Source organism: Coturnix japonica, chromosome 12 (genome assembly GCF_054131305.1).
Source record: "Coturnix japonica strain WE chromosome 12, WE-NBRP24, whole genome shotgun sequence".
In the NCBI taxonomy this organism is placed as follows: Eukaryota; Metazoa; Chordata; class Aves; order Galliformes; family Phasianidae; genus Coturnix; species Coturnix japonica.
In genome coordinates this window covers 7,592,231-7,614,676 of record NC_140674.1, presented here as the reverse complement: position 1 = coordinate 7,614,676, position 22,446 = coordinate 7,592,231, and positions in this window count along the sequence as shown.

Genomic DNA, 22,446 nt, shown 5'->3' with positions numbered 1-22,446 from the left:
TAGCTTGTAATGGAGTGAATGAAAAATAGAACACTTTTGCTTGAATGAATTGAATGCAGATCTGCTATTTGTCCCTGTCAAATCTGAAAATTCCTTTTTTGTACAAGCAATGTCCCTGTGGGAGCAGATTTAACTCTGGAGCCCTGAGGATTAACATTATCAGCTGGAGACCCAGAGAAGCTGAATGGCCTCCTCTATTCTGAGCTGCTGTCTGGTTCCCTCAGACCTTAGTGCAAGGTTAACGTATTATACAGGCGAAAGAACCAAGGAACTAATCTCAATGAGGGCTGGCTGAGTTTTGTGAATTAACTGAAAGTAACACTGGCTCAAATTCATTGGAAAGGTCTGATCCAGTGTGTTTTAGAAAAATGGGATGTGCTAATTTTGGCATGGAATGGCCATACTGATATCTGATCTGGCTTGGTTGGAGGTAGCTCCCTTGTATCATTGGTGCACGCAGTGAGGCTCCCACATGCTGCAGCACCTGCATGGTGTGCTCTCCCAGGGCCTCAGTGCTTTGGCTCAGGTTTGTGCTTTGTGATTCCACCCCACCCTGCTTGAGGTCTATGCCTTGAAAGCTCAACCTGGGTCTGAAGCAGCAGCTGGCTGGAGTACAGAAGCTCTTGCCAAGTCTGAGAGGCTTCACTCCGAGGCGGGGGAAGCAGGAAGGGAGAATGAAAGGGGAAGAGGGAAGGAGCAGAGCATAAAAGCACTGGGTGCATTTGCACAAGCCTAATTGAGAGGTTCAGAGACCTGAAGTCTGAATGTTTGATCTAAGAGACTGTATTTGTTAAAACAAAGAAGAAAACCCAAACCACTGCTGCCGCCAGAAAACCCACATCCCCTTAGTGCTTTGGAGTGAGCAGTGCGTCTGGATATGAATAGCTGACAGTGCTGTTACCTCTTTTGCCCTATTGTGAACTTGTAAAACGCCCCCCACTAAGTCCATCAACTCTAAAACATTTTCATCTGGAGCAATGCTTTCAATATCTGGAGAAGTTTTCCAGCTCAGAGCTTGTTCCCCAGAAAAGCAAACTGAAGTTGTGAAATCCTCCACGAAAGGAACTTACATCCTCCACATAAAAGGAGGATAAAAAGCCTAAGATATAGCTGATAACTTTGTTCTAGCGAAAGACCCAAAACTCTATTATTAAAACAGTTTATTTATTAGCAAGCTCTTCTAATGAACCAGACATAACAGATGTGGGCAAAACTCAAGCAGGTACTAACTGAAATAATAATGATGGGAGAAAAATAGCTTGACAGTCAAATTACTGGCTAGACCTGCTTTTAGTGTTGCTTTGGCTCCATCCTTAAATAGGACAAAATAGGTTTAAACCTTTTCCTCCTCAAGGAAAGTGGGAAATATGTAACTGAAATGGCTGACAAAACTGGTGATGATTCAATTCTAATTCCTTGGTGCTGAAACTCCATTCTTGGGACACTGCTGCTATTTTTTCCTTTTTTTTTTCCTTCTCCCTCATTTCATTTTTTTCTTTCCATTCCCCCCCCCCCTTAATTTAAAATGTCATTCACGTGTAGAAATCCCTTTGGATCTTTCCTTCTCTTCCAGTCTATCCATACTCTTTTCTTTACAAGTGCGTGTGTGGGTCACAGATGCCCACTGGCACACTCTGATGCTGCTGTGCTGGAATTGAATAGTGTGCTATGCAGTATCTCTGCTGATTGCAGTTTGCAGCTACAGTTTCATTTCAGATTCATGCCATCGCTCTTGTTAGGTTGCAGAGGGTTTTTGTCAATTCATTCTGTTGCTGTCTCCTTTATAATGCTTGTCTTAATAAAGAATATTGCTTGTTGAGTTCATCTAATTTATTGAGGGGTGGTGTTAGCTGGCATACAAAACACCACAATTTAGCATATGTTTGTAATTTCTTCTGTTAGTGCTCTTCCCACATAGCAATTTGGATTCTTCCTAAAAACCTCTAGAAAATGATGACAGAACAGCACATTTTTTTTATTATTTTATTTTTCTTCTTCTTCTTCTTTTTTTTTTTTGGTACTAAAAACGAATTGGGTACAGCCCTGTCTTATTTTTCATTTGGCATTTTAGACTTTCTTTTTCTCCTAGTAACATTTACCTAACTTTGGAAATAAATGTGAACACCAGTTTTTATAAGGAGTGAATAGTTGTACTTCATTAACATGGAGACTCTGGAGAAAAAGGTATTTTCCTTCTCTCCTTTCTCCACCCAAGTCATTGAACATCAGGTTCTTCATAGTATTTCAGTTTTTAGTTGGCACTGTGCTGGCTGACTATGCAAGTCAAAAGGTATTTGTTATTGCTCCCTGACAAAACTGTGTAGACATGTATGCATTTGAAAAACAAGGAGAAAAAATACCTCAGAACACCAACTATGAATAAGGTCAGATTCTGACTCATTTTCTGATGTTGAAAAGTCTTTACTCTTTGGATTTCAATAGGACTTCTTTCTTGAGTAAGCATTACTCATTGTGATTAAAAGCTCGATTTTCCTGCCCCATGTTATGTAATTAAATTATGCAAATAATTCAGCTATCCACGACATTGACTGGAATAGTCAGTGGTACACTTCACAACTTGAATATCTTCAGAACACGTATCTTATTTGTTGAATAAATAAATGGAACAATTTGAAGTAATGAATGTATTTTAAGACTAACAATTTCTTTGTGAGCAATAACAAACAACTGCTTCTGAATAAGTTATTTGCCCATTTTCAGAATGACTGCTCATCTCTCTTGCAGTCATGTTCCATCTTTCTTGCTTATGGGATTTTGCAAAGTGAGGTTATCAGCAATCTGCTGCTGAGTCCTTCCCACTTAGGAAATCAAAGTCTTGTGCTTCTCTGGTTTGTTTCCATGGACAGACGATGATTCAAACTTCCTTCACTTCCCAGCAGGAAAGGTTAGTTAAATACTTGTCTGTAGCTCTTTGCAACATTTATGAGAATTGTTTACATAATTCTGGAGGATCTGCCTTCTTTGCGCAGTGATGGTGAGGTGTGCCTGCTGAGATCTGGTGTCCTGTCTATTAATTGTCTGCTTGCAGAATCTCACTAATGAGCCAGGGCTTTAGGAGAAATATAACTCCACTGAAACATTTCCTCTTGCAATATTTTCCACAGAGAACTGAATATCAGATATATCGGATCAGTAAATGGAATGATGCAGTTCTTGTTGTCAATCTCATGTTACTATTAGGGTTGGGAAATGGAAAGCATAAAGTTACAACACCCCTCTACTCCCTTCCCCTTTTAATGCTGCTTTGAGAAAAGTTGTGCAGTCAGAGGAGTTATGAAATGATTCAAAAAGGACATGCAAGTTAATAGAAAAATTCCTATAGACTGGAATTTAGATTGGGCTTGTCAATATGGATCAGGGATTTATGGGAGCCCAAGCAGCAGCGTGTAGGAATTTAGTGCTACTTGTAGATCATCTTCAGATCCCCAGGTTAATTAACTGCACAGAGCACTGTCTTGAATAATGCTGCAGAGTAGGAGAGAAATAAGTTTCTGTGAACTTCAAAAGGAAAAAATACGATCTGTTGAATTAACCAACCATACCAAGGAAACTCATCTCACATATAAAATATATTGATTAAAATTTCAAGTATTGCATAGTGCTTCTCGCATTTCCTCCCCTCTTAGCTGCTCTTTATCAGATCCTTAGTTCCTGGGGCACCAGCAGCCCTGCTGGTGGGCTGAGCCTGAGCTGGAAATGGCCGGAGCCTTTTGGATGTGTCCCACTGGGACAGAGCCCCACTCTAGCCCCAGAAAGACCCCACAGCCCCCACTGCTAAAAAACCAAGTGCGAGTGGGGAGTATGAGAAGAGATAGTGAGTACTGGCATGATGGTTTTTTATTGTGCATTTAAATGTTACCTTGCTGCTTTGCTATGTACTGCTTTGGCTTGTAGGACTTAATCTCAAACCAATATTGTCTTCCTTTCCCAGGAGAAGGAGGGGCTCATTTTGCAATGGCATTAAGAATTCATTCCCTTAAATGAGAGATGTCACCTTGCCATTTTAACTTGGTTCATTAAAATAGTGGCTCATTAGTTATTCCCTTTTGAGGTATAGGATTTGCACATTAAAGGCATACACATTTCAAGTGCTCACTGCATTCAGGGATAGATTTCTGGCCATCCTATTTAAAAGGAAAAATTGTGGGTTTTGAAAGAAAGAAAATATGGCAGAAGTCATAGTCAAAGATTAATAGAATGGCTCAGGTTGGAAGGGCACCATTGGAGCCTTCTCTTCTCCAAGCAGAACAAGCCCAACTCCCTCAGCCTTTCTTCATTGGAGAGGTGATCCAGCCCTGTGATCATCTTTGTGCCCCTCCTCTGGACCTGATCCAAGAGCTCTATGTCTCTCCTGTTTTGGGAACCCTGGGTCTGGACACTGCTCCAGATGGGGCCTTGTGCGGGCAGAGCAGGGGGGGGACAATCCCCTCCCTCTCTCTGCTGGCCAACTCCATGTTGATGCTGCCCAGGATACTGTTGGCTCAGCTTGTTGTCCAGCTTTTTGTCTGTCAGGACCCCAAAGTCTTTCTCCGCAGGGCAGCTCTCAATCAATTCTACTCACAGTCAGCTGCTCTTCCTTTAGCCCATGAGACTCTCTAATCTGTTCATACCTCTCATACTTCATTAAGAAGTCCAGACTGTAGAAACAAAGGACCTACTGAGGTAGTACTCAGCTTTTTCAAGACCTGTGTTTGGTTTGTAGTCCCTTACATGTCTTGTGGGGTGTGTTACAGTTTTACCTTTTCTTTCCTTAGTCTTGCTATGAAAATGATTGTGATTGCTATATGAAGCAGAAAGGGGCAATACTGTGCAGCCTCCTTGCTTCCCGTCATCCTTACCTTCGGGCAGACACAGTTCCGTAGGATTTCAGTAAAGTTCAATGGCAGGAAAGACCAGAAATCCTGGAGGTCTCAGGGCGTTGAGTTAGATTGGTCCTTGAACCTCAATAGGTGAACATAAAATTCAGCCCTGGGGGGAAAAAAAAATCACTAAGGACAGTGGAAAAGAAAAAGAATATAAATATACTAAATTTGAAGAACTGAAGGGAACACACTGGAAAAAAATATTTATGTAACATTTATAGGCACATTCCAGACAGTGGCTGATGAACTGCTTCCATCTTAGAATTTGAGGGCAGAGCTGTTCATTTAGCAGTAAATGCTCGGGCTGAATGGAAGGAATGTCACCCTTAACTAAAGCTGAAGTCTAATCCTTTGGTTTCGCTAGTGACTCAGGTTGCAATTATACCATATGTAGAACTTTGTGTTTTTCCCCTCTCCTTCCTTACTGTGTTACAAGTAACTAGTAAATGTAGCAAGAAGCTGGTCCTGCTGAAAATGTAGTTAAATACATCCGTATTGCATCTGCTGTCTTGCCTGTGATTTTCTTTTCTCTTTATCTTCTCAGTCTCTGGTCATGATTATCATTTGTGCTTTCAAGATGCTTGCACTGTAAGTCATTTTATAAAATCCTGAACAAGGAAATCCTTGCCATGCAATAAAGTTCCATACAAATATAGCTAATGTCAATAAAGTTAAAAAGATATGTCAGCAAAGACCCAAACAGTCAATTTATTACAGTTAAACATCCTGCCCAGACATCTTATTTATACTCCAAGCTTGTTATATAAAGCAATCCCTCTTCTCTTGATATCTTTTTTTATTATTATTATTCCATAGTTTACAAATTACTGTCTTTCTCTTTTTATCCCATATGAAATACTGAATTCATCTGTGCATGTTGACTAAAACCCTTTTGTTTCTTTTTGAAACCATCTTTAGACAGTCACTTGAAAGTAGATATATAAAATAATCTGTGAATTCAGCCCTTTTAGCCAAAAAGAAGCAGTACTGCAATTAATTTAAACAACTGAAAGATATTACCGAACACTGTATCTTGTTAACCGAAAGCCCCAGATGATTTAGAAAGGTGGTTTACATTTTTCCCTCATTATCTTACATTTCATTATACCCTCTTCTCCCTTGTAAATACACACAGGAGGAAATGTACATAGCTCTTTGTATGGTTTTTCAGAATGTAGTTGTTTGGAGATAGAGGAAATGTACAGGCTGTTCTGACAGAAAGAGAGAGAAACCCAGCCTGTTAAATACTGAGATACAAACCCAGCAAGTCATTCATGTATTTGTGATAAAAAGTCTGCTTTTGGCTTGTGAAGCAGACAAATCAACCCTTTATAAGGCTCCCCAAAACTGCTTTTGTGCGTCTTTCCAACTGTATTCTGCATAGCTTCTAAATTAGCCCTCAGTGTTATGAGAATGCTAGGGTGGAGACCTCTGTTAAGTGACACTTTAAATCAATCCTCTACAGATGCTTATGTTTGCTAGGGAAAATCTGGGGCAGTTCTGCAGCTTCTCTCTGATGGAGTCCACATATGTGAGTGAGTTCCAAGACACTTTATCTGGCACAGGAGAACAGTAAAGGCTTCCCTTCTCCAGACCTGCTCCAGAGATACTAAATTCCTCTGTGATAATGAGGTGTCCAGAAGAGTAACAAGAGGCTAGAAACGTACTATAGGTTTAACTACACTGGTATTTCTCTGCTGATTTTACTGGGGGCAAGTACAAATTCACACCAGTGTACCTGAATGAACTTGGGCCAGAATGAATGATGAAACCTTATCAGGTGCCGGATCTTGTGGGCTGTGTGTGAGGGGGATAAGGTTACTGTATGTCTAGTGCAGCTGTGACAGGCAGAGTGAGAGGAGATTGTGTGTCAAGTAGGTGAAGGTATTTCTCTTCACAGGGCTGTAGTTTCTGCTCAGTTTTTTCTTGGGCTTTAGTGCTAGTGGTAGGGAATAGTGCTCACTGCTCCATTAGTATATTTTGCATACAAAATGCATGCAAAACAACACACCATTCTAGGTGAAGTTAATATAGATCCTGAGTAATACAGAGAATTACCTGCTCAGCAATGGAAGTGGAGAAATACTTCCCATTTGAGTCTGATACGTAGAAAACGGAGCTGTGGAAATTCACTGAACTGTGTCATTTAAGTTCTGCAGATGTTCTCCCTATGGCTTTTCTTTCTCCCATCTCCGGTATATGCGCAGTATGAAAATGTTTTGACCAACGTTGCAGACTCAGGAGAGGTCATACATGTACCTTCTTGTGACATGTTTTTCTAACCTCTCTACTTGCTGTGGGTAGTCTGCAACCTCCTGTGATGACAAGTCCCTTGATGGCTAGGCTGTGATTAATGGGATTTCATTAACACTTGTGCAGCTATCCTTGAGAACCCTCAGTGGTGCTTTGGCCTCTTCCTCAGACTATGAATATAGTGGCAGTAAGTCCAGGTAGATATGTTTCACATTCTTTATCCAAGCCTTTTCCCCTAAGGTATGGGTAAATGATGATTTCTATTGGAAAATTCAATATATAATGATTACAACTACACTGTCATAGCAGGAAAGAAGAATAAAAGCTCCATTTGTTCTCACCTTTGCTAAGAGGTTGCTTCATGCATGGCTGTGTTGTGGGGTTAGCTGAGACTGCTCCCTGCTCTAAGCATGTATGGAAAGGAAGAGAGGGAGAAATATGCAGACTGGATGCACCATGGGTATTTCTTTCTCACTGTGATAAAATAGTACTATCAGTTTTGTGAAGGAAATTGAGGGATCAAGTATAAACCTGAAGGCAGAAATGTGATGTTGATTGTAAACTCATGTATCTTTGCTATGTCCCTGTTCTGAGCTGGCTGATGGAAGTGATCCAGTTGTGTTAGCTGTACCCAAAGGAACAGTACTCTTCCCATGGTTCTTTTCCAGTTTGGCCTCGTGCAAATCTTACATTGCTTCATCTGGAAAAGGTCTGGTCTTGAATTTTACTTGAAATAAGTAGGGCTAAACTGCCATCACCGTATTTGCCTGTTGCCATACCTCTCTTAGTGTAGAACAGTGTTGTATTTAAAGGGATCACTACTGGTAGAATTATTCAACATCTACAGCATGTTGGGTGTATTGAGGCAGGATTAATCAGTGCCTTATGTCTCTAGCTCTCCTTTTTCAAGCATCTAGTACTGAACTAGTCTGGCACAGTCTTGTCCTATGCTCTGGTCTGATGTTATGTGCACACAATGCTGCTGACTCTTTGTCTTTATGTTTGTTTGGAATTACTGTTTTCTGCTTTAACTCTGGACTTGGATACTTTTGTAATGTGAAGATATGTGAATATGCCTTAATTTCTTGTGCCGTGTTGCCTCACAGCAAAAGCACTGAGAGGGCAAAGTGTGAATGACAGTGATAGACACAGAAGGCTGATTAACAAAGGGTATTAATCTCAAACTGCCTCAAATGGAAGGAGAGCTCACATAAACTGCCATAGCTTCCAGAGGACAACATGCATTTCCATTATTAAGTAGTATTCATGCACATGAAGGATGAAAGATAGCAAGGGTAAAATAAACTGCCATTGTAGTTCTTGTTCTCCATGATTTTAGAAAAGACAGGAAAATGAGATCTGGTTTTGGTGGAAAAAAGGACAGAAGAATCAAAAATTGTTCATAGATATTACAGCACTAATGCTTATAGCAGTCAGATTGCTAAGAGCTCAAGGATTCAGGCAGTTTTCCTGGCCAGAAAGCTACAAAATGCAGCTTTGTGCCTTTCCAGTGGGAGGGGAGAAAGAAGAGGATAAAGGAGGCTGCAGACCTAAGATTGATGAGGCTGCTGTGCTCCAGGTAGGTATAAATTGAACAGATACTGTTTGATGTAAGAGGAAATTGTGTAGTTGGCTTAAAACACAAATTCCAATTTCATGTGTATCCAGGTTAGGGGAAGAAGCAGAAATCCAAATACTCTTCAGGTAGAACAGTTTATTTAGAAGATGCCAGAATCTATGCCAGAATAAACAGTCAGCAGGTAGAAGGGGCCTTTCTCAGAGGGGGAGCTACAGACATCTCACAATATTTTTAAGTTATGTTCTCAACTTCTTGAATTAGTGAAAAGTTTTTCAAGCCCTTTGCCCTTGTCCAAACAAGTTCCACTCGCAAATCAACTAAGCTCTAATAAACTATTATCATTGTTATCACTTTGCATCTAGTATATATATAGTCCCGAACTACATAAAAGTGATATTTACCTGAAAAAAAAAAGAAACAGAAAAAGAAAAGTTCGTTTTAGGAGTCTGTATGAGCCTTATCTGTTCCTGTCAATGCTCTGTTTACGTATATTAAAAACGATTTCTTCTCCAGGATTTGTGATGCTTTCAGAAAAAAGTGTAGTTTATTTTTCTGTGGCTTTTATGGATCTTGCCTGAAACCAGCAGGATTTTTCTGAGGTTGCTTTATGAAATCCCATTTGGCAAAATACAGCATTAATCCTTGGCACCATCTTATGTCAGGTTTCTTTTATGTTTCTTTCTCTTTAAATGACAAAAAATTAAAATATCCTAACAACGACGGGAACTGATATAATTTCTATGACCATAGTCTGCTGCAGCCTAATATTCATAGGGTAAGGCTAAAAGCTTGAAAATGAGAACATGAAGGGCAAGGCAAACCATTGATTCTTCCAGGTTTTTGTCTCAGGGTTTAAAACGTTATCACTTTAAAAATTCCCTACAAAAGCTTGTTGTGGTGATAAAAGTAAATTCAACCTTAATCACCTTTTCTGACACCAATTAATAATGCAGTGACATTCTACTAGGTAAGGCAGTATTTTCACATCAAGCACTTCCAGCCCCATCAAGTGATGCCTCAGTGACAGAGGATGGCACACTGAGGTCTCACAGCCTCACTGTGCGTATTAAAGCGTTGCAGCAAAGCGATCAGTTCCTCCCTACCTGACTTGTCCTATAGTCTCTGATGATCTTGACATTTTTTATGGCAGGAAAGGCACACAAGAAAAAAGCTTCAAACCAGCAGACTCAAACACTGCTCTCTTTCTTTGGGCATCAGACTTTCAGTAGACGCGTTTTCACTCAGAAGGTCTGACACCTGAGCTTTCAAGTTGCTAGAAAGCCATTCAATGGAAACTGCTTGTAGAAATTCACGTATGCACTCTGTTTGAACTCTAGTTTAAAAACTAGAACTGGTTGAACAATTCTCAAGGACAATATGAAAAAGCAGAAAATGGGATTTGAGGGTTGGTTAAGTGACTTTTTTGATCATGAAATGTGTATTTCTTGACAAAAACTATTATGCAAATGTTTTCTTGAAAACTTGTGCTTTTTCTGAAGGTGACTTGTGAGTGTGGTCATACTATTCCTCTTTTATTCCCAGAGTGAAACACTTGTCTTAACACCTTAGTTTTAAGGTGTCTACATTTAAATCCCACTTCTGCCAGAATCAAATTGGTGTCTTTGTAACACCTCACAGCTGAATGGCTAATTTTCATTTCTGGGTTTAATGCTCAATTATTTGATGGGAGTAAGAAGAGAAGAAAATCTATATATTATTTACTGTCATAATTTATTATCGTTATGGGTTTATGTTGATGGAAAAAGGAAATTGTCCTAGTCTTTGCTTGTTTTGCCATATTTGTTGGAGTGGTTCAGCAAAATGGTTTTCATTTCCTTCTGCCCTCAATGTAGTCTCTCTTTTTCAAACTCCGGGATAGCTTGTTTTGTTTAGGGTGTTCTCATTTGTCTTATGATGGCCATATTAAGAAAGTGGTTCTCACGCAGAATTATTAGCTAGTAGTCTTTCCACTGTCCACTTGTTTTCTCAGATGTGTCACACGTTTGCATAGCAGTTTTGTGTTTCTTCTGTACCTCCTTCCAGACAGCAAATAATAACTTTCATAAAGGTAATTGGATCATAGTGATGTCTGGGACCTGCCATTAAAACTCAGACTTCTTTAGAAATGCTTGTATATCCTGTCCTGGAGAGTTTTCATCTCATATGAAGTGAGTACATACAGATAGAGAGTGGTTCCTCTGGTCAGTGCAGATGCAAAATACATGATACATGCCAAGACACACTGTATAAAGTTGATCCCACACCTTTAGGTGAATCACATAGAATGAAGCTAGGAGACACATAAACATGCAGCTAACATCTATGAATATCAGTGGGTACTTTTTTTCCCCATGGAGGAATTCAATGACACCCCTCAGCTTCATATGCCTTTCCAGTCAGGCGCCATTTTGTCTGACTGCCCCTCTGCTGCCATCTGTCATACAGCAACAAAATGTAATGGGATATTGATGAGAAGGTTCAACTTTACTGCCATACCACCAGCATCCACCTCTGATGACCAACATAATCAAATAGGTGGCATTTCTTTCAGAGCAGCCCTCAGAAATGATCTTTAGTATTCATTAATGCCATTAAAATTTCCTAAATGGTGGCAAATGGAATTTGAGAATGGTACCAGAAATAAGGCAAAAATATCCTTGCACATCCCCTTCACCAAGAAACACAAAATAATGTGACAGGTAATTAAAATTGCCTTAAAAATTATGACTGTATTGTATGTTCTCTGTGGAGAATTAGAATAAAACTTACTGATATCAAACAACAACTGCCAGCATATGCCGAAAGGACTCCTTGTTAGAGGGAAGAAAAATAAAACAGGTTTCCTCAGCTGTGTCATAAAAAAAATCATATGGCATAGCTCTTTTTATTTTCCTCACCTTTAGACTGCATTCAGACGCAAACAATTTGTGAGTCAGAAGAGCTTAATACCTGAGGAATTCTGATCTGCATATTCCCACTTTGAGTAAGGTACTGTTTTCTACTTATTATAAGAAACTTCAAAGCACTCCTTGGTTTCCCTCTGGCCAAAAGTTTGAAGAGGGGGGCTGCATACCGTTGAGTTATCTGTCTTCTTAAGCCAAGTCTCCAGGCTTGATATATGAACATACACTTTCAATTAAACCTATACAAACCTGTGTGAATGCGCAGCAAGCCAATACTATTGTGGTTAAATTTGGGTTACTTTATTTTGGGGTTCTTTTGATTCAGGTTTCAGAAAACGATGAGGTAATGAAAGCAGCAGGCAGTTCACCAAGCCTACAGTAGTGAACTCCAATTGGCAAACTGCGAGGGGAACTGTAGCATCTTTTGAATCAATTCCACTTTCCCTGAAGTCTGCCTATGTAAGAGAAGGTTTCTAGTAATAAATTGCAGTGCTGGCTGCCAGTGGCCTTCTGAATCACAGTGAAATGGGTATTAAATACTTTTTTACCTTAATAAATTTTCTTATTTAAAAAAAACCAACAAAACATCCTTATAGGTTTTTTTTTTTTTCCCTAGAGAATTTTTTGTTTGTTTATTTTGTTTTTCATTTGTTCGTTTGTTCAGAAGGGTGTAAATATTTTTCAGAGCTTTGGGCATGTTTAATGTCTTCTGCACAGCATCTGTCAGGCAAGTGGACCTTAGGTTAATCAAACCTATCTCATTTGAACCAGTGAGCTTTCCTGTAGTTTTCAAGAACAGTTTCTTAGACATTGGTTGGAAAAGGTTGGAAAACTTTTTTGGAAAAGGATTTTGGCAAATGTAAAGTATTAAAAATGTGCAGTGCCAGCTGGTCAAATGGCTTTGCTATGACTGAGTATCTTTACTGTAGAGTTGTGTTTCTGAGGTGAGCAATCCAGGCCTAAACCAAATGTTTTCTGGTTGTTTTGGCAAATGATCTCGGTTTGCCACATCACCAATGAGAATAACCGCAGTTTATTCATTTTAAAAACTAACTTGCTGGTTATGGCAGTAGGTTTACAGCCCAAGTACAGCTCCATATTTACAGAATTTGCAATATGTTTATGAATCCTTTGAGCTGAAAAGCAATTATTTTTGTTTTGACGGTGATGCTGTGCTCAATTAACTTAGCAACAGTTTTATTAATCAGTCTTCCTGGCTCTTATTCATCCCTTTCTATTTAATGATTTCATTTTTCTAAGTAGTGGAGTATAATGGCATCATTTCAAGAAAATAATAATAATTATTATGTTATGGGGTAATCAGATGTATTTCCTGTCTAGCCCACACAAATAAATTGGGTTTTGATTGTGTGGGATTTCCCTCTTGCCCATGTCATAGCACATTTTGTTAAGGAATCCCCTTGACATGGCTGACATTATGTAGGGCATAGACCTCTTTCTATTGTGATTAAGTGGGGAAGAACTTGACCTATAAATTAGAGCTATCACGTACTTAGTCTGTTTCCAACCTGGAAATTTTTTGAAACTGAAGACTTGTTTTTGTTGTTACTGAAATGATGTAGGAAGATCTTAAAATTTGAACTGAAATTCTCACTTTTTTATTAGCTCTAGGGAGTGACATCAGCCCTAGGATATGAAATGCACCTTCTAAACAGAGAGCGCAGGATGTTTATTGTATTCCCTGGTTCATTCTGTGAATGTGTTATTGAGAATGAAAACAGTTAGAAATTACAGGCACAAATGGAGTGACAGTCTCAGTGGTTGCTTGTCCTGGTGCATAATAAGGCTATGAGGATGCTACAGAGATTGAGCTGCAGTGCACAATAGCTGTTCCAGCTCCTTCATGTGCTTTTGCAGCAGACTGAGCCATAGGGCACTTGACAGTTAGAGTGACTGTGTTTATAATGCCTTGGGATTTTGTACTCAAAATCTGGCTTGTTCTCTGGTGATGTTCTCATATTCTGTGACCAGTGTGACAGGGTGGGTACATACGGAGGATGTGGCCCAGATGCTGCACATGAGTTGTGGTGTTCAGAGGTACCAGATGGGGCAGGAGATGGAGGCATGTGCATAGCACCTGTGACCTGCTTCCTGTGCATCTAGTTGTTCCTGTTAAGCAAGGAATCCATTTGTCACAGGACAACTTGCACATACTGAGTCAGTCCCTGTCCTCTGTGTCCTTGGGTCAGAATGTGTATCGCCTACATTGTGCAAGGGTCTGGAAACTTTTCCAACCCAGTCTCATCAGAGAAAAACAATCTCTTGAACTTCAGTGCTTCAGAAATGATCCCTTCTAACCCTTATCTGTGACAGAAACACCCCCCTTGCCTCTTTGTGCTCCTTTACATCTACTTAATCTTTCTACAACCTTTTGTCTGCTCTTACTCAAATCCTCCCTGCCCTGCTATAAAAGCAATATTTCTACCTAGCACCTACTTGGGATGCACAGCTCTAAGGAGCCTTAAGCTTTCTATGGTTTAACTTTATTTCTCTGTTCATTCTTCGGTGGTAAAGAGACTGATATTTGTCCTGGTAGAAGATGAGGAGCAAGTGACTCTAATTCTGGGGAGAGAGTAAGGCTGTATAAATCAGCTTTCCCCTGTCACTTGTCTGTGTTTCGCACCCTGCTCCAGGGATCCCATCTATCGCAGAAACATCACATCTGGCACTTTGTTGACATGCAGCAGGTCAGCAGGGACTTGGCCTAGAGGTAGTGGCTGGCTGGTGTCTGAACTCCCCCTTGTCGAAGAATCACAAGGACAGCTCTGGTGAATATAGAATGTCAGTTACGGTGTGCTGGACTCTGCATGCTGACCTCTCTCAATCACTTGCTTCTTTTGAACATGCCCTGAGAGACTGAATCTCAGGCTGCCACACTTAACACCTTCAAGATGCCTTTGCTGCATATTGCTTAAGTATCAGTGCTTCCCTGTGAGTTCATTAACTTTGATTGCAGGAAAATCTCTGTTCTATATCCAGAAAGAGAAGCTAAACTTCAGCTTTGTGATCAGGAGAAGCAAAGCAAGTGCTAACGTAATGCTGGTGCCTTTGTGTGGGGTACGTTGGGAAATGTTCCCATACTACCTGTATGTTGGTTTTGCCATGTATTTCTTGTTAGTAGGTCTGCAAATCAGATTTAGACCTCCTTTCATATGTTGAAATAATCATTTCATGCTTTTTTTTCCCCCTCTGTTTTGATCCACAATGCAATCCAATACAAAGTGTGCCAAAAATTTAGTCAACAGTCCAAAACAAATACTAAGGTTATCTGGTCTGACTCTATCATCAGTTGAGTCAGATTCGTACAACCTGATTAAATCGGGACATATACAACACATTTAAATAGCACAAGACCTGGCAGAGGGAGACATACCACGAGGTCACAATTCATTTCCAACAAATGAAAGCACTTATGACTTATGAATAAAAGATAGACTTCATTAATTCAGGGATTTAGCTAGTCAGTCCACACAGCTACATAGTCTGCATCAAAAGAAATTCCCGGGAATGAGTTTGCTTGGTATAACACCTGAATCTCTCCTGTTGCCTGTTAATTATTTCTCTATTCATATTGAACTATCGTATGGCAGAGTACTGTGTGAAGAATGTGCAATGGAAGGCACAGATCCTGCGAACCATAATGCAAGCATTCAGCTTTGCTTTTATGAGGAAATTACATATATAAAATTTTGTGGGATCAAGACCAAAAATTACAATGTTAAAATGAAGGAAAAAATGAAACTCAAAGTTATTCTTTTTGAACTAAATCTGAAAGAAAGTGAGAAGATATTCAAGTTTGTATTTACTTTGCACATTAGCACTTGTGACTTAAGTTATGCTTTGGCAAGATGATGTAAATTGTGCCAAAAATATTTCTCTTTTGGAATTCTGCTGTGGCTCACACACTTGAGTCGGGGGATTGGTTAAATATAGCGTATACTTTTTCACTGTGGAAACTCAGCAAATTTATGTCCTTCAGATAGTCCCTCTCCGTTGTGCATGCATCATTCTATAAACCTTTATTTTAACTTAAGCTTTCATACTTACTCTGGCTAATTCACTCTGTCTCTAAGGACAGTGTCCCCTGGCTCCTTTGTTGCTGGAAACAGATTTAGTTCTGACAGGCAGAGTCTTGTGTAGGTGTGGGAAGAAAGACACACCTCATATAGATAAAAAGCAGAGGTTTTTGTTGGTAAGGTTATGAGGTAGTAGGAGACAGGCTTAGGGGAGGGTCTTTTACTTGTTTTGAAAAAATGCAGAGAATGTTGCAATGGTTTAAAGTGAGATAATATTTTCATAATTCATCTGCCTAAGTATTTCACAGACCTTGCATTTGAGAAGTGCTTACTTTCCACAGCAAGTGTCTACCGTGAACACCATCAGCTTTTATTTGAAGACAGTCCATTGAAATGCACACTTCAAACTGTCACATTGAGAAATTCTTCACTGCAGTTTCAACAATGGAGAAATGTCCCATTCATATTGATGAATTTTGACAGAAAAAGTGTCCACATAAATGGTTATAAATATATATATATATATATATATATATATATATATAGCTTTATTTTAGTAAGAAATGATTATACGAACCCTCATTTGTGCTTATTGGCTTCATATTTACCTTACTGAAACCAATCATTAGAGTTCTTATCCTCTACAAAACAGTGTTCATTCTGAATGGGACCAAAAGTGAATGCCCATATCTTGACTTTGAAGAGACATATAAGCTCATTTCTGTTGGAAAGTAGAGACTGGGTTTGGAAAAATAGGTTTGAGGTTGCATTCAGTAGCTAAAACTTGTGACTGCATTTTTTCCCCCCCTGAAATTAACAGACGTCTATGGCTTTTTAAATTCTATCCCAGTAACCATAGTAACCATATGCCTAATTTATACATGCCACTACCACAGAGTCGTGGAAGGTCATGCAGTTGCCTAACTTGTGTAGAAAATAACTGTTTTCCCAAGTTTCTTTGTATGGCGTCTATGATGGATAAATTAATCCCATAGTCCTGCTTTAGGATTACAGACTTTCAGATTTAGGTGGGGAAAAAAAAAAAAAAAAAAGTAGACCACTTAACTACTTGTTTTTATGGGAATACAGGACCATTTAATGGATTTTTATCTGACTGACAAGAAGATAATGGAGAACAGAGTGAGATATTGCAACCTTAAAAGGCTTTTCCACCTAATTGTTCTCAAACTGATTACGAGGAGTAGGTTTTATTTTAAGTTTCTTGTGTTGTAATTTATCCTGAAACCACAAAACTGGCAGGTATCAGCTAAGCAAATAAAACTGGGCTGCTACATCACTATTTTATGTGTTTTTTCATCTGATCCCTAAGCAGTTTGTACTTCGAGAGACACCTAGAAGTGGCAAGAGAAGTTAATGCTTTCTTTTCACGCTTTTTGCTCCACAGTATTTGAGAGAGACAGTAGTTTTCTTCTGTAGACCAGTCACTGCATTCTTCTTCAGTTCATCCATCTGCAGTCTACTCCTGCTTCGCATTGGTGATGAATTATGCTCTGCTTCCTCCATCTAATTCTTTTCATTTATTTATATTTTATGGAGGGAACATGAAAGACTCCTCATAAAAATCCAACTGTTTTTGATAAACCTTGTCATGTGCAAATAATGGAGCCTTGTCAAGCACAAGCCTTGCTGGAAATTTATGTCTTCTAATAATAATAAAGGGAAAGAATCAGGAACAAATAAGGAATATATTGAATTGGATTCAAAGTATGTTTATGGTTTTAAATTGGTGGCAATAAAGTGCTTTTTTATCCAGAAATGTTTTTACATGTTAGTGTAATTCAAATACTGTGCTGTGCTTGAACTCTGCAGTGTTCAGTCTAGTAGAGCTATGAAAAGCATCTTGTACCGGAGTGGAGCAGAGCAGACTGACTTTTCTTTCCAAGATCTGGTGGTAGGGAGAGGAAAAGATGTGTCTGGAACAAAGATGCAAACTGGTGATCAGCTGAAGGCCTGTCTGTGAATTAGCAAAGAGAGGTAGGGACATACAGGTTAGAGAAACTTAATAAAATATAGATTTTAATTAGAATATTGAATTTTCTGTAGCAGCAAACTTTGTTGGCTGAAAATGCCTTGTTAGGAACAGAAATAGTGGTTGTTTCTGGCTGATAATGCGGTGGATATCTGGAAGAGCACAAGGACAAGGAGTTATACAGAGATAGGTTTACCATCTAAAGGGAAACAGTACTTACCTCTTGTTAAGACCTTCATCTATTTCTTTGCTGTATAAAGTTTTATTTCCCATTATAATTTTTGCTTAGAGGGTAAGACTAAACAGAATGTTAATGATTTGCCAATTATACCGATTAGCATTTTATAGCACTTTACAAGTGTCGGTGAATCAAGGAGATGTCTCAGGAAAAAGTCTTTGTGTTCAATGGGCAGAATCTAATCCAAGCAAACGAATCCCTCAAGTGAAGAGGTTTCATAGTAGAGCAGTTAGATCTCTGAATATATTGTCTGTGTCTCCTCACAGAACTGATAACAGCATGCTCCCGTGAGTGTTTCTCTTTACATGAAATAGTTGTTTTATATCTTTTCAGGAGTAAGAATCCCATTAATTCCCTTTCAGGCAGCACGTCTAAACTGTCATGTTGAACTGCTGGTAGAAATAATATTAGAATGTGGAGAAACAAAGACGAAAATATTTTTCACTTTAGAAAGCTGTTTTGTTTAAGTCTTGTGTTCAGAGTTGGGCTCTGCAATTATTGATGATTTCCCTCAATCATGAAGACAAATTTTAACTTGCAGAGGATACAAATTTTTATGTTTAATTTCATTTTGGTGTGGAACAAAAGCCCTTTCTGTCCCCTCTCCCACCTTCTTATTCAGAACTCCCCTGACAGACTGGGTTGGAGCTCAGCCCTTGGTGTTCAGCTTTGCAAGATAACAGCCATTGCCAAACCGGAAAGTTGTCAGTTAGCCAGGGAAGTAAGTTAACAAGAAATCAGACAGATTTGAAGGAACTGATTATTTCAAGCTTCATCAGTTAACAGTCTCTATGAAACAGTGGGTCTTAATGATCTCTGGCAAGGATATTCTGTCACTGTTTTTGTCTTGTTCCATGTGGCATCACTTGGTAACACATTGTATGAAACCAGATGTCATTTATGAACTGATTTTTTTTTTGTCTTATCACAAAATGGTAACCTTTCCAACGATGCAAAAAAGACCACCTTAAGAAACCTTGTAGTTGACTCTGGTAAGGAAGGTTCGAGTTTTGCATGTATTACCTTCTCTAATAAGGTTGATGACAAACTTCCAAGAGGATGTAACTTATATCTGTTGCTTTTTTCAATGGCTCAATGTAGATGTAGGTATTATACTGTTGCCAAGACTTTCTCTATTATATTTGTAAATACAAAATCATTACATTCAGAACTGATGATGCTATTCGCAACATTTTCTTACCATGAATCCATGAAATATCACAGCAATTTTTAAATAGAAATTGATGTAGTTAGATGCTTTACATTAGTATCATTTTCATACTGCATAGGACTGATTTGTATTTCTCCTCACCTGAATTACACTGGTGAAAATGAAATTGGAGAGGAGAGCGGGTGAAGTTTTTTTCTGAAGAATTTTTCTCCAGATGCTTGAGGCCTGACCCTTAAAGTTATAAGGTGAATTGCCAATTGGATGTTTAACAAATGCCATTTATCACTTGTGCATGAAGGTACACAAGGCGTTCCCTAAGAAAAAGAATTGTTGTTCTGAATGACCCGTGGAACTTAGTCAGTGTATACTAGTTGTAAATTACTTGCTGCAAAAGGAGATTTATTGAAAACAGTTATTTAGACATGATCTTGTGTTCTGTAACAAATAGATTCTGTAATTATAATCTGGATACAGAGGATGGCAGCCTTTCTGGAAGATAGGATGAGGAAACCAGTAGGGTCACTGGCTTTATTACTGATTTATTATTACATTAATTTTTGAAGGATTGCTATTAAGGCTCTTATTTCTAAGGCTGTTATTACTTAAGTATGAATTCACCAGCTTTTTCCCAGTGTCTGAGACACAGAATGCACATCACCCTGAGAACTAAGCATGAGTACTAAGCCTAAAACTAAGAATTTCTGATTCAGAAACTATTTTTTTCCATTTCTTGCTTAGGATGGGAATGTGAATATACGTATCTTTCATTTATGTATGCATATGTATGAATTCTGTAGTCTGAGACTTTGAAATCATGTGATTCTGAAGTCTGATAATGTTTTATTGCCACACACATAGAGAATACTTGAAAAGATAAGATTCATCTAACAGCAAGCAGCAGCACCTGCATGAGTTTTTTTTTTTTGTTTTTGTTTTTTTAAATGACTTATAAAACTTTTAACATAGGACATCCTAACAACTTGATTTCAGTAGTATGATCTGCTGTTATACAGTAGTGCTACTCACAAATTGGAAGAGCCTGTAAAAGTGTACCAAAATTGGAATTTTGTTGCACTTTCCTTTACAACACCAGCTTTCGCTATCTTTCATGGAGCAAGTCATGTTTGGCAAGAAGAGGTTCTCCATAGTCTCAGCTCTGTCCCCCCCAGCCAGCCCAAGTTAGGCAGCACTGACTGTGCAGTGGGATTTTAAGCCCACATGTCTACTTCAGGTGTTTGTGATCAACAATGAGAAGGCAACTATGAGCTCTCTGGGCTGAAGGGGAGTCCAGATGTTTCAAATAATCCTTTAAATGCTAAAGTTTATTCTTATAGTGTATACAGATTTAGGACATTAAATATATTTATAATCTTGTTCCAAAAACTCCCTTAGCTCATGTGTAGGGATTTGACCAATCTGTCAGACACCTGGTATGGAATTAGAACTTCTATTTTTTTTGTTCTACATCTATTGTGTATTTTTATACATTCTCCAGAATAATGGCTGAGTAAGGTCAGAATCTCTCAACCTTGGCCCTACTTTTCTTTTCCTTCTGCATTTCTTGGTCCTCATGTAGTTTATTCTGTCAGCATTTTAAATAGTGTGTGTATCACCTTCTATCATTCATAACGTGAAATGATGAAAAGCACTGTTAGTAATTTTATGCAGCATAATGAAATTAAAAGCTTTTGGTATTACTGTACTGCGAGTATAAATCTTAACTAAATGTGGTGTTGGAAAGAGATGGGCTTTGAAGGTAAGTGTTGGGATAATTTAGTGTTATTCAGCATTTACTATGGATGTTCCTTCTTGTTTCTTCACAAATACTGTAAGTAATTGCATGGTTAGTATATTCCTTAAGTAACTGAGCTTGCAGTTTTCTACTATCTTTATTCATTGGCAATGAAAAAGTAAAGCTAATGGAAAACAATCCATTGCAGTGACACTGTAGATTTACTTAAGCATCGTAGCCAAATGTTAACCTCTATAATAGGTAGGTCACTCTGAAAATAATGCCTCCTATTTAATTCCAGGAAAACTATAACAGATACAAAGAGCACAATAGCACTGTTTGATAGAGCAAATTCTCAGCTACATAAGACTGTTTTGTAACATAGTCACCACCATTAGCTATGCATTTTTGCCAGTGATGGACAAGAACCTGCATGATATGCTTGCAAAAATCAGCATCAGTGGAGATGACCCATTGTTGCTGCTACTACTGGTGAAATGCACCATCCACTGCCTCACTGTGTTCACATCCACTGCTTGGTCTCCATAAGTATTTAGCAAGCAACCATAAATGTCAGTGGGTGTCATTTTTTTCCATCAAAGGAGTTCTGTTCCACACCTTTGCTTCATATGCTCTTCCATGTTAGACACTATATTGTCAGGCTTCCCCTCTGCTACCATCCGTCACACAGCAACAAAATGTGGTGGAATATTGGTATATTCAACCTCTACTACCATTTCACCAACATAGCAGGCAGATGTAGTAAAATAGAAGGCATTACTTTTGGAATAACCCTTGTATTTTAGTGAGAAATTAAATGTCAGATGGAATATTTCCACATAGATGCACATAAATTTCAGAGGACTGGACACAATCTTATATTTTATCTTTCAGTTTTATCTATCGTTCTATATGGATGATTTCTATATGTTTTCCATAAGCTGGATATTAAAAAGAATATTGCTTGAGATCTTTGCTTTATTCTTATATAGAAATATTTAAATGCATGAGAAATCAGATTTTTTCCCCATCTCTCTTAATCATTGTCTTATGCATTACATACTTCAGTAGTTGCTTCTATCCAATATATACTGCACCTTTTGAAAGCTTTACAGTTTTTATTTATGACGTATAATCATCTTTTGATGTTTAGTGTTTTGTAATAGAGGAGTATGTTGATTTTCTTTTTGCTGTATTACATTGTCTTTTTCATCTTGGAACTGCAGCGTGTGTTCTGCAGTATCAGTGTATGCTCATAGTCTATCCAAGTTGGCCAGAACTATATTGTTCTTGTTTTGCATTTACAACTGTAGTCTCTCCACTTATCCAGCATTTGGTGTGATCATCAGTTATTTAACTGGCATTATGTTTCTTCAAGTTTGTTTTGTGTTTAAAGGAAATCTTTAATAAGCTCTGATTTTCCCTTCCCGGTCTTCTCCCCAGCCTCGTTGTCTGCACTTAATATCTGTAAGATATGAAGCATAAGGTCATCCTCCAGTACCTGCTTATGTTTGCTTTCTCTCTGCATTGGAAATCTTTGATTACACCTGGACCAGCACTACATACAGCTGGGCCTTCTGGAGATGTGTGGATGATCTGCATACAGCATCAGCCCAAATACCATCTGCAGTAGCCCTGAAATCTTTTTCTGCCTATTCTG